Here is a 12,940-nt window from a genome sequence, read left to right on the forward strand (position 1 = left end):
TTAAGCAAAAATTTGTTTTATGATGTATTATGGACTAGAATCCTTTCTTTTATGTACGAAATATGTTTGACCTGAATTCCCAAGAAAGGGATACGTAGGTGTCCTATGTTGGCTTTGGTCAACCCCTTAGGAAAATTTATCCTTTCCTTTCATGTATGAACTATGTTTGACCTAAATTCCCAAGAAAGGGATACGTAGGCGGCCTATGTCAGCTTTGGTCAAGCCCTTAGGAAAATTTATCCTTTCCTTTCATGTATGAACTACATGATGAACTGAATTCCCAAGAAAGGGATACGTAGGCGGCCTATGTCGGCTTCGGTCAATCCATTAGATTTTTCTATATATCTTTAGCATAGTCTTAAACTATATTTGACCTGATTCCTGATTCAATGGGATACGTAGTCACCCCAACAACTCGGTCATATAATCTTAGAAAATGGAAACTGGGGCAAAATTTTTTAGAAGGAATCTCGAAAATTCACAAGAAGAAGGTCATCTTCCAAAAACAAAGAGAACGAAGACTAACAAAGACTTCGAATCCTTACGGGCCGATATCATCTCAAACAACTTTAAACTGAGGCAGAAATTTTAAGGAGGTCCTCAAAATTTCCACTAATATATTGGAATATATTTCAAATTCCCCAGCACCAGAAGTCAAAGTCAAGATTTAGAAGTCACCATCTGCGACAAAGTCTAGTTAGACTAAATCTTCGGCTATAACAAAACTTTTGATAGAAAGCCTCAATGAAGATGAATCCCTGGAATTCCTCCATCAAACGTCAGAATACAGTCAGAACCAAGAGAAAGATGTTTGTCGGGCTTGTACATGACATGAATGGCAGAGATTTTCCAAAGCTTTTAAAAGAATTTTTTGAAACTAGTACTACTTTTGAAAATCTATACAAATCTTTTTATTTAGTGATTGTCTAGGTATCTATTGGAATGAGGAGTCAGAATGAAGGTCCCAACACGATGGAGCACCCAAAAGATGGTGAGGAGCAAACAAAGGTTTGAAGGACGCCACCCCAGAGTAGTTTCATTCAAAACTAACTATTTTTCTGTGGATGCAGGGATCAATACACATGGATGAAAATCTTTTTCAGAAAACACCAAGCGAGTTGCAAGCCACATAAAAACATATAATGCTCAAGAACGGTATTTTTGGGTAGCCCCATAGCCGGGTTTAATACCCATTTATTGAGGACCTTTTGAATTGTCTATCTTATTTCTTGAGACCATGAAGGATAAACAAAGACGCCTTATCTACTTTATTGTATTTAGAATTCTTTATATGAAAAGGGTCGCTAGCATAAGTGACTTTATGTCTATTAAATATTTACTTTGAGTGCAGGTGCATTCAAGGAAGTCGGCATAATAAATACAACAATCAAAGTATTACTCAATAGGAGGAAGAGCTGAAAGTCATCCTCAAAATTCTCCTTAAAGCGAAGCAAATAGTATTTGAGTAGTACCCAAACAAGGGTTTTTCCCCATTTACTTGCATTCGGTGGATCTGCTATTTAATGATTTCTTAAAAAAAAGAAGATTAATAGCGAAATAAGTTATTCAAATTATGATGCTCAGTATTTATCATTAAACTATCATAAAGCTTGACTGTGGTCGCCAGTGAGAGCAACATTGTGTCTACTAACTATTTACCTTGAGTACATGTACATGTAAAAAGCAAACTGAAGACAAATGAACTCAGGTGAAACTATTTTCAAATCATCGGAAGAACCATTTCATCTTATTGTGGCCATCTCATGCTATTGCTGAGAGGGATATTTCATGCCATTGCCGAGAGGGCCATTTCATCTCAACCTCGAGAGGGCCATTTCATGCCATTGATAAGAGGGCCATTTCATATCATTTCACTGCCGAGAGGGCCATTGTATTTAATATTTATTGACATATGAGATAGCATACACTGATGTTAAGAATATCATCAGTATTTAATATCTTTTGACACGCAAGACACAAACATTGGCGTCGAGGATACCATCAACAATCAATATCTGTTGACACGTGAGACATAAATGTTGGCGTTAGGAATATCATCAGCATCTAATATCTGTTAACAAGTGAGACACAAATGCTGGCGTCGAGGATATAATTAGCATCTAATATCTGTTGACACGTGAGACACAAACATTGGTGTCGAGGATATCATTAGTATCTAATATCTATTGACACGCGAGACATAAATGCTGACGTCGAGGATATCATCAGCATCTAATATTTATTGACTAGCGAGATACAAATGTTGGCATCAAGGATATCATTAGCATCTAATATTTGTTGATTCGCGATACACAAATATTGGCGTTGATGATATCATCAACATGTAATATCTGTTGACACGCGAGACACAAATACTGGCATCAAAGATATCATCAGCATCTAATATCTGTCGATATGCGAGACACAAATGCTGGCATCGAGGATATCATCAGCATTTAATATCTGTTAACACATAAGACATAAATGCTAGCGTCGAGGATATCATTAGCATCTAATATGTATTGACACGTGAGATAGCATACACTGGCATCGAGGATATCATCAGCATCTAATATCTATTAACACATAAGATATCATATGCTGACATCGAGAATATCTCATTATTTTATGAATCAACATCTGAATGCATCAAAAGCACATGATTCAAAGGGACGTCTTTAAGTTGCTATCTAAAAGCGAACGACATATGAGACTTCCTAGAAATTGATAATCTGAGGTTCATATATAAGTCATATTATTTGAAATAGGATAGTGTGCAAGATTATCTATGAGTTGGTAGCCCATAGGTCATTTGTAAGCCGCAACAACATCATAACTAGATAGTGTGTAAGGTTACTCAAAAATAGATAGTCCAAAGGTTATCCGTAAGTCGCAACTAAATCCTTAAAGGAGAGTGTGCGAGATTGTCAAATTGATAAGTCCAAGGGTTCTCTATAAGTCACGTCATATACAAGATCGATTATGTGTAGGATTACCTAAAAACTAGCAATTTGAGACATATCTATAAGTCTTATTGTATCCAAGGTCGGATGTTGTGTAGGGATACTTGAGAACAATCGGTTGGAGGGATATATATAAGCCATCTCTTATCCAAGATTGGATAATGTGCAGGATTACCTAAAGGCTAGCAATTAAAAGGATATCTGTAAGTCGCCTCATATGCAACATCAAATAATGTGCAAGATTATCCAAAGATTGAAATTTCATGGGGAATCTATAAGTCGTATCGATATAAAAGATGAACAGGACTTACCCGAGGGCACATGCAAATATTATTGTCAATAACCAGAAAAGTTATCATAGGCAACCAAAATGGTTCACCTCAACATAATATTACACGGTTGTAGGGACCATTCTGCATAAAGTGTCATCGGTGTCCAAAAGGATCACCCCACTTTGAAGACATACGACAAATGAGATAATTGTGCAATAACTAAGAGAGTTGTTGTTTCTATTATTGCAAGTTATTTCCTTCCAAATAGGTACATGAAAGGGATGACTTTGCTTTCCAGGGAACAACTCACGTGGAGATGTGGTAAATACTATATACCTCTTTTGTGAATTATGTTTAGCACTAACACTTTTTTTTAAGGCCTTGACGAGAGAATTCAAGAGGATGAAAATCTCAAATCAAAACCACAGGTGCAGACTACTCCAGATAGGATGCAGCACAACGTGGAACTCTTTCTTAGCAATAAAATGGGACATAGACTAGACAGAGATGTCAAACTCTTTGGACACGAACTAAAGGATGATCATCACCACCATTCAACTACACCCCTGTTAGAAGACATGTGGGAATTTTTGGGATATTTCGGTTTCAGCTTCACCTTTGGTATATTTCTAAACTCATACCGAGGGTAAACTTCTCTTTATTTGAAGGATTTGAAGGATCCCATACTCACGGTTAAGAGGTTACAAGCCTCTTTTCTGCAACTCGATCAACTTGTCTCTCATCCTGAGCCAAAGATCATCTAAAATAAGAGACTATTTTTTTACCGATCGAGTCAAACTATAAGCAGTCTGATTCCTTGAGTCTCGGGGATATGTAGGCTGGGATCTATGTATAAAATTCGACTGCATTCCAACCTTCTCCCTAAATCCTTCTATTCCCCAGCTTTTTGGTTTCATCAAAACACCAAAACCAAGATAGCTTATGAATTTTTGGAAATTGTGCTTCATATTAAGCTTTATGAACTACAAGTGGCCTGAATTATCATATAACCTGAGATATGTAGGAACCTGATACCAAGGTCTGGACATAACTCTATGAAACACGTGCAAAAGACAACCTCTTTCAGATTCGAATTTGTGGTCGAACAAAAAATTATGAACGTCAACCGCCCTTTGTCCGGGGTTACTTGCATCCACCCTACCCAAATGGAGGAGGCAGTTGTTGACGACTAATTTTTGCCCTCCACGACTAAATTTAATCCTGAGTTTCTTCAGTTTTTAAATAAAATCGAGAAATTTATTTCATCTGAATAAAAAATTTTCAAAATATTTTTTGTACGTGATTTTGTCATTTTAAGGAGAGATTATATATTATCGTGTTCAGTTATACGAGATTATATAATTTGATTACTTAAATATTTATTCTATGAAATATTAAATTTTAATTAAGAATTATTTTGAAAATAAATATAATGATTAAAATATTGATTTTAATATAATTTATTATTAAAAAAAATTATTTGAATAAATATGCATTTGATTTTATTAAATCAGGAAGCTCGGGATTAAAAGAAAATTAATTCGTATCGAATTTCAATTTAATTTAGTCAATCTATTAGATTTGGCCATAATTAAAATCAAATTGGGCATAATTGCAATGCAATTCGTCAATTGATTTTTAATTTGGTCAAAATTAAATAAATATGGCTATATTTTAAATCTCAATTGGGGTTATATTTTAAATGACTCCAAAATTCTCAAAAATTCTCATAACTTCTACCCAATTCCCACAAAAAAATAATTTTAAATTGTAATATATTGTACTATTTTCCTCCAACTTTGTCTTTTCCCAATTTTGAAATTCAAAAGTTGTACTATATTGTACAATTCCTCCCAACCTTTTTTCTTTTTCCAAATTTCAATTTTGAAATTAAAAAATTGTACTACATTGTACAATTCTCCCCACATTATCTTCCACCTCACCTTATCTTCAATTTTAAAATTCCAAAAATATCCCTAAATGCTTTTTCTCCCACATTGGTGGATGACAAGAAATAAATTCTCATCCTTTCCTATAAATACTTTTCTTCCACATTGGTGGAGAAAAGGAAAAAAAAATTTCATTCTCTTTTATAAATACTACCACTACTTTGGTAGAAAAAAGGGGGTTGAAAAGTAAGAAAAAAAGAGGCTAGAAAGGTGAAAAAATCCTTTTGAGCAAAATAGTTATTCTTATTTAGTAAAAATTTTTTGTTTCAAAGAGTTGGTCGGCTAATTAAAATTTTTGAGTTGCCGGCGATGTTTTTTGGTGGTGGTTGATTCCGACGAAGCTCGTAGTTTCGTTTTACTGTCCCCAAAAAGGTAAATACACCTTTTTTTTTTAGTTTTATTATCATTTTCTTCTTTATCTTTTTCTTATTCGTAGTTCGTAGTTATAATTTTGTTTGCTGGGATTGTTTGTTGTAGATGGCCTTGAAGGTCATAGGTTGTTGTGGTATCGATATTTTAATTATATTCATGTTCATGATATAAAAATGAGCTAGCAATAGTTGTACGTGCATTTTTTTATTTTATTCTTTGATTATTATAGATAAAGTTTCAATTTTTGCTTAAAAGATGTACTTATGCTTTGTTTAAACTCATTGTTGGTGGATATGTTTATTTTTAGCATGTAAAGTTATTTTCTTTATATTAAAAAAATAGTTAATATTGATTGTTTCGCCTTCTTACCTTATTCTTTGATTATTTTAGATAAAGTATTGATCTTTGCTTGAAAAACATACTAATGTCTTGTTTAAACTCACTGTTGGTGGATATGTTTGTTTTTAGCATGTAAAGTTATTTTCTTTATGTTGTAAAGAATAGTTAATATGGATTGTTTTGCCTTTTGACCTTATTCTTTGATTATTTTGAATAAAGTTTAGATCTTTGCTTGAAAATATACCCATGTATTGTTTAAACTCATTGTTGGTAGATATGTTTGTTTTTAGAATGTAAAGTTATTTTCTTTATGTTGAAAAAAATAGTTAATATTGATTGTTTTGCCTTTTGACTTTATTCTTTGATTGTTATGTATAAAGTCTTGATCTTTGCTCAAAAGACGAACTCATGCCTTTTTAAATACATTGTCGACGGATATGTTTGTTTTAACATGTAAAGTTATTTCTTTTATGTTGAAAAAATAGTTATTATTGTTTGTTTCACCCTAATAGAAATAGTATTTAGTTAAGTCAAGAATTTGTCATTTGTTTGCTAATTATTTTAATGAATTTCAAAATCTTCATATAAGAGATGAAGTGTGAGCTTTATTTTCATCCAAGATGTTTATTCCTCTTTTGTTCGCATGTTGTATTGTTAAAATGATGAGAAAGTTCGGACTTTTGTGGCTAAATAGAATTATTTGGATATTTTTGACTTATGCATAGTATGATTGTTGAACAATATTTCACTTTTAGAGATGCTAAACTTTTATTCTTATTTTCTTATGCCGTATTGTTATATGTGCTCTTTGTGTGTGTAAAGACTTGATTCATTTCTTTTCTTTATTCATAATATCAAAACAGAATCAACGATGTCTTAGAAATATAAACCTTAGGTCGTTACATGTTTTCCGATAAAATGTTGGTTGTAGTTTAGATGTATGAATTTTTGTTAATGTCGCGTTAATTGAAATTCAAAGATTCTCCTTCTTGAAAAGTTAATCTTTATTTTCTTTTGTTATATGGATTAGTGTTTATGCTTGTTCAATTTTAGAAGTCATGAGTATTTTTCTTATGCCTCATCCTTTTACTTTCGCAAGCTTACATTGTTTGTTTCTCGCATTAATTCATTGAATATGACCTTCTTCTTTTCACCTTATTCATTCTTAATATGAACATAAATCATGAGGCATACAAGTGGATGTCTTTGCTTTGCATTTTATCTATTGACTCTCATTCTTGTTATACGTGTTCAAGTGTGCATATCATTGTAATTCAAAAATTGATTCTTGATATTTTTTTTTGCTTTGAAATATGTAACTATTATGACTTGAACATATATTAAATTTTTTTTATCTTTTATTTGCATGCAAATAATATCTTGAGTGCAAATAGACTCATCTCTTCTTGCATTTTATAATGGGTCAATGAGGCTCATCTCTTTGAGTTAAGTAGGAAGTTTAAACCCAAGGTCCACTACATGATGTTCGGGTGCTAGAAGATAGACGAAGAAAGAAAATGGGGCAAAACCCATTGATGAGGTCACTAAGAGACTTGAAAAGTCATGATTTTTTATTATTATCTTTTTTTTTTAATTTATTTATTCATTTGGGCCTCGAAGCCAAAGTTGTATTTTAATACATATGAGGTGGATTTAGGGCCTCAAAAGTCCAAAAACTAGCTTAGGACAGGTTGTGGACCGAAACCCAATATTTAGATTAGGATAGGTTCAAGTGGGTCAAAAGCCCAATTAGATTAGGACAGGGTCTATTGATTTGGACCTAATGACCTATGTCTTTTATTTTCTCCCCTTCTCCTTTTACATGATTTGTTATTAATTTATTTAGACTTAGTTAAAATCCCTACTAAGTCATCTAAATCTATTTTACACAAGTCTTTTCCTAAAATCAATTACTTTTCAACAATCAATCTTTCTTTTTGAAGTTAGTCAAAAGATATTTTCAAACAGTTTGAATAATCGCAAATTAGCGGATACTCTTGGTGTCTTAACAACCTTCCAAGAATATTAATAAGAACCGCTTACTCAAAATCTTCAAACTTTATGATTCTTTTTGTTTTGGATCGTTTAAGTAAATCTCAAAGGTTTTCTTAATTTCTTTTCAAATAAATTAAGTGGCGACTCTCAAAAGTCAAAATTTCCGCAAAACATTTCTCACATCCTAACAACAAATCATCCAGCTCCCTTATTTCTCAAATAAAAAAAGTCTTAAACATTAACAATATTAGCATTCAACTGTCTTTTTCATCATCATCACAAATGTTATAGTTGATGAAATCAACGATATCCATGACCACATCTTGTTTGCCTGCTACTTTTTCTTCTTCTTTCTGTTCATATTTTTGTCTTCTCCTTCTTCTTTGTCTGGTGCTTCTTTCTTTCCATATTTAGCTATTTGCCTAATTCTTCAGCAATTTTACTAAGTTCTTCTTTCTCACCTTCTTCTCATCCTTTTCAACACTTGCTGTTGCTTCTTTCTCAGTTTTCTTTTCTTCCTCATCATCATCTTCTTCTTCTTTCTCAAATTTTCTTCTCCATCAGTTTCTGCTATTTTTTTTAGTTTCTTCTTCTTCTTCTTCTTCTTCTTCTTCTTCTTCTTCTTCTTCTTCTGTTGCTGCTTTTTTTTAGCTTCTTCTTCTTTCTCAGCTTTCTCTTCTTCATCTGCAACTACTTCTTTTTCAGTTTCTTCTTAGCTTTTATCTTCTTTCATTTCTTCTTCTTCTTCTTCATCATCCTTCTTTTCTTCTTCTTTTTTCCTATTTTGCTACAACAGTGGCCAACTCTTCTATTTTGCTCATTTTTTCTTCCTCTCCATTCCTCTTCGTTTTATGAAGGTCCACATGCATTGTATCATATTATAAAGTGTTACTAATAGTTACACCTAAAAATTCATTAACTATATCAACTATTAAATGAAATTACCTCGTTCATGTTATTGCTTATTCTTTCCCCTTTTCTTCAATCTCTTCTCTTTGATATAGGCAACAATATCCAATACGGCTTCCTCGAGCCTAGCAACACACTTATGAAGATTCCTATCGACAGAGTTACCCACTACAACTTTTGAGGTGGTTAGAGAAGCATCATCACCAATGTGTACTCCAATGGTGTTACCACCCAAATCCCCGTTATCATCACTGTCCCCATTTGAAGTAAGGACAGTCACCCCATGTTAATATTTCTTCAAGCCATCGAGGACGTTATTCTTCACCTCGTTCGTATATGGCTTAAACGTAAATATGTAATCTATCTTCGTCTAATGAACAGTAAGGATGATGTACGGGTGCACGTTCTACAAAAAATTAATTAACAATTACATAACGTTCAATAAAACTATAGTCTTATTGCATAATAAAAAATAAGTTCATACCTCGGTAACTTTTTCTTTATACTTGAATGGGTCACCTCGATTATCTTGTCACTTTTTGTAGTGTGCCATCTGAGGATGCAGGAAATGGGAAAGGGCTTATTCATTGATTTTCCAGAAAATTTTTAAAGATGAGGAAAGACCTCGTAGATCCAAATCTATAAGCAATACAATAGTGAAAAAATGACTCAGAGTCTATGACAGAGTATAAATAAAATAAGAATTTATGATAAACTGACTAAAGGGTTGATGGTAGATACTATGAATGCCTAGAAACATCTGAATAGAGCATAAGATGCCTTCTACTTCTCATCAGATACTTTCCTCTGCTTCTTTAGGTCACTTTTCTTATTCAGATAGTCCATGATCAATTGAAATGTCTCTTTCCCCCATCGATAACTCTCGAAGAAACTCAAAGAATCCGCAATCCGAATTAGTTTTTTGTCAACAACCTTCGTCGAATCTTTTGCAAACAACATGGTGTACAAGAACCACAGTAACAAACACTTAAATTTTTGCTCCTCGTTCAGCTTATTCCCTCTAATCAACTGTAACAAGTTGGTCGCTGTAACGTTTTTGTTTTTCGTCACCTTAAATAAAAAATGCTCCCCCTTCTTTAACACCTTCTTCAATTTTTATTCACTGGGGTATGATGAGCAGTTCAACCCCGTGATCAAACAAAACTCCTTTAAGCCAAAAATAGCAGGCTTATTATTCACACAAAACCACATCTCATGACGCATCTTATCGTTCTTAACACGTCGTAATAGCAAATAATGGACCATCTACCTATTGAATTTAAGATGTTGTGGCAGGTTTCTCAAGTGTCCAAAATAGGACCTCTTGAATCTTTTCTTCAAATTTTGATCAACAAGAATTTGCTTAAATTCTCGGAATGCAACCTTTCTTGATCTAATCGATATCTTCGTTGGAAATGATCCAACCTCGTCCATTATAGTTTGAAGGTCATATTGCTCCACGGAAATGCACCTTCAACAAAATGGCACAAACAAGGAATCATTAGCTCCATCAGCACTATTTTTTTCACTCCCTTCACCTCATCACTACCACTACCCTCGGCAACATCATCACTAGACTCATTGACATACCTACTTGTCTCCTTTAACTTTGAATTTGATTTCGATTCTTCCGCTTCATTTTTCTTCCTTTTAGAGGAATTTTCAACTGCATCATTTCTCCCTTTTCTATTACTAGAAGCAGAACCAGATGCGATACCAGCTGTGCGTTTAACACTGATTTTTTTATTCATTTTTCAACAGAATCTGCACCAAAAAATAATTTTTTCATTGTCAATTCATAGACCACAAGTTTGCTAACAAAAATAATTCAATTCTCAAATGAAAAAAAACAAAAATAACTAAGAACAACTCTATCATTAAACAGTTCACTACACAAAAATATCAGAACTGAACCAAAATCCAACAGCGTGATGAACGAAAATTTTTCAATCAAACATGCGGTATCAAAACTCAACTATTGCTACAAATCAAACTAATTAGCTCTTAATCTTTCAATTTTTACTATTTCATCAATCATATTTTAAAAGAATTTCATACAACTAAAAATTAATTTTAATCTGGGGCATTGTTATTTCATAGACCACAAGTCTACAAAGTGAAACAAGTCATTACTCGAATCAAATAGCCAAAATAACTCATAAATTAACAATTATCCCACCATTCAGCACCGCAGTGCTAAAAAAATACCAGAACTAAAGAAAAACTCCTTAACAAAAATTTCAAAATTCAACACCATGATCGACAAAATATTCTGTCGAAACAGCCGGATCAAAACTCAACTATTGCTTTGGACCTATAAAATTCTCATATTTTAACTATTTAATCAACCACATTCGAATTTTTTTTTATAAAACTTACCTTATAATGCAAAAACGAGCCCTTTGCCACCGGAGAAGAAGAGAAATAAAAAATAATGTTTGGGAGAGAATTCTTGGGAGTAGCGGGAGTTGAGAAATTGAAGAGGAGAGAGAAGAAGTTTTATTTAATATTGGAAGAAGTGGAGGGTGTTAGGTGTAGTTTATTTAATTTTCAAAGTTTTAAAAATGATGAAAAGACCCCTTGGCCCACGTGTAGACCCCACTTTTTTAACCTTTTAGATCCTAAACCTAAAAATTAAATGGAAAAGAAATTAAGTAGGTATTTGAAAAAATAAGTTTTAAAAGTGGACAAGCTACCAATTTTTCCCCAGAGACTAGGTCCATTGAAACACGGTTAACAAAAATTGCATGAAATTTGCCAATAGTTCCATTCCTGCCAACCTCTCAAATGTTTCATTCCCGACAAGAATATAACCCTATTAACATATTTTGTATGTGAAATAATGGGACTAAGGGCATTTCAATGAAATTGATTGACTAAACTAGACTAAAGTCAATTCATAAGTAAAGTTTTCAAGTATATTGAATAAAATTAGTTATATGTGTGCATTGCTCATGCATTTTGTGCGTCACATGTGCATTTCATTTATCTCATGTATGTCTTAAGTCAATTCGTAATTTTTCGTTAAAAATATCACATATTATATTATTAAACATGTGTGTGAGGTATACATCAAAATTAAAAGGAAATTAATGCAAGCTCAAACTAATAAAAGAAAAACTTATTTCAACGACTTGATAGATAAGCTCAAAATTATTATACATTGTTTAAACGTACATATGAAAATAGAAGAATTATAAATAAGAGCAGTTTGGCTATGTGTCAAATACTTAACTGATTAAACAAATAGAGAAAAATAATTAGGTAAATGGTGTAGATCAACTCAGTTGAGGAAAAAATAAGATTGGTAAAAGGAAATTTGGTTATACTAACGGATGAGAGAGAGAAAATTATTACTCCCTATTAATACATGAATGGAGGATAAATAGTTATATATACATAACACTATTAACTTATATCAAATTACTTTGGGGTTGAGTCAATCCTGAATAGGATAATTTGACAAACAAATACTTATTTCAAATAATCTCAAAATTTTATTTTAAATATTAATATATGATGAAACAATCCAAATGCATATAATTTTGACAAAAACACCGAGCGTTATGAAGAAAATAAAAGGAAAGGATTGGAAGAAACATACCCTATAACATAAGGCATAGCCCTCCATCCACAAGGCTTGATCAGACAATTACATGCATTGTGAGAATTCAATCAAGCATATGGTTTTAGAAATTTGCAACGTACATGTTGTGCATGTGAATATAATGATTAATATGTATAGCTTATCTATGTTTTTCATTCGGTATTTGGGATCTATATTAAAGTACGATTAAATTCGATTCGTACTGAAAAATCACACATCAAGAGTTAAATATTTTCTAACAAATCAATAATATCATCAATCAATGTGTACTAGCTTACGTATGTTTTCTACTCGGTGTCTGAGACCTATATTGAAGTTTGATTAAATTCAATTCATACTGAAAAATCACAAATTAAGGATAAAAACACTATTTAAGAAAAGTGATTCCGAACCACACTTTCAATATTATTAATCATTGGACGATTGATGATAATACTTTAAATCTTACTACCACTTGCTTGTGTCTTGATTTTTTCTTAATAGCTGGCAATTAGGTCCAAAATTTTGGATCCCAAGTGCCAACAACTAGTAGAT

At 32.5% G+C, this 12,940-nt stretch overlaps 1 pseudogene; it reads right to left on the bottom strand.

Annotated features, from left to right (window-relative positions):
- The window catches only part of LOC107846564, a 138,540-nt pseudogene that overhangs the window by 20,082 nt on the left and 105,518 nt on the right, over positions 1 to 12,940 (bottom strand).

Source organism: Capsicum annuum, chromosome 11, assembly GCF_002878395.1.
Source record: "Capsicum annuum cultivar UCD-10X-F1 chromosome 11, UCD10Xv1.1, whole genome shotgun sequence".
NCBI lineage: Eukaryota > Viridiplantae > Streptophyta > Magnoliopsida > Solanales > Solanaceae > Capsicum > Capsicum annuum.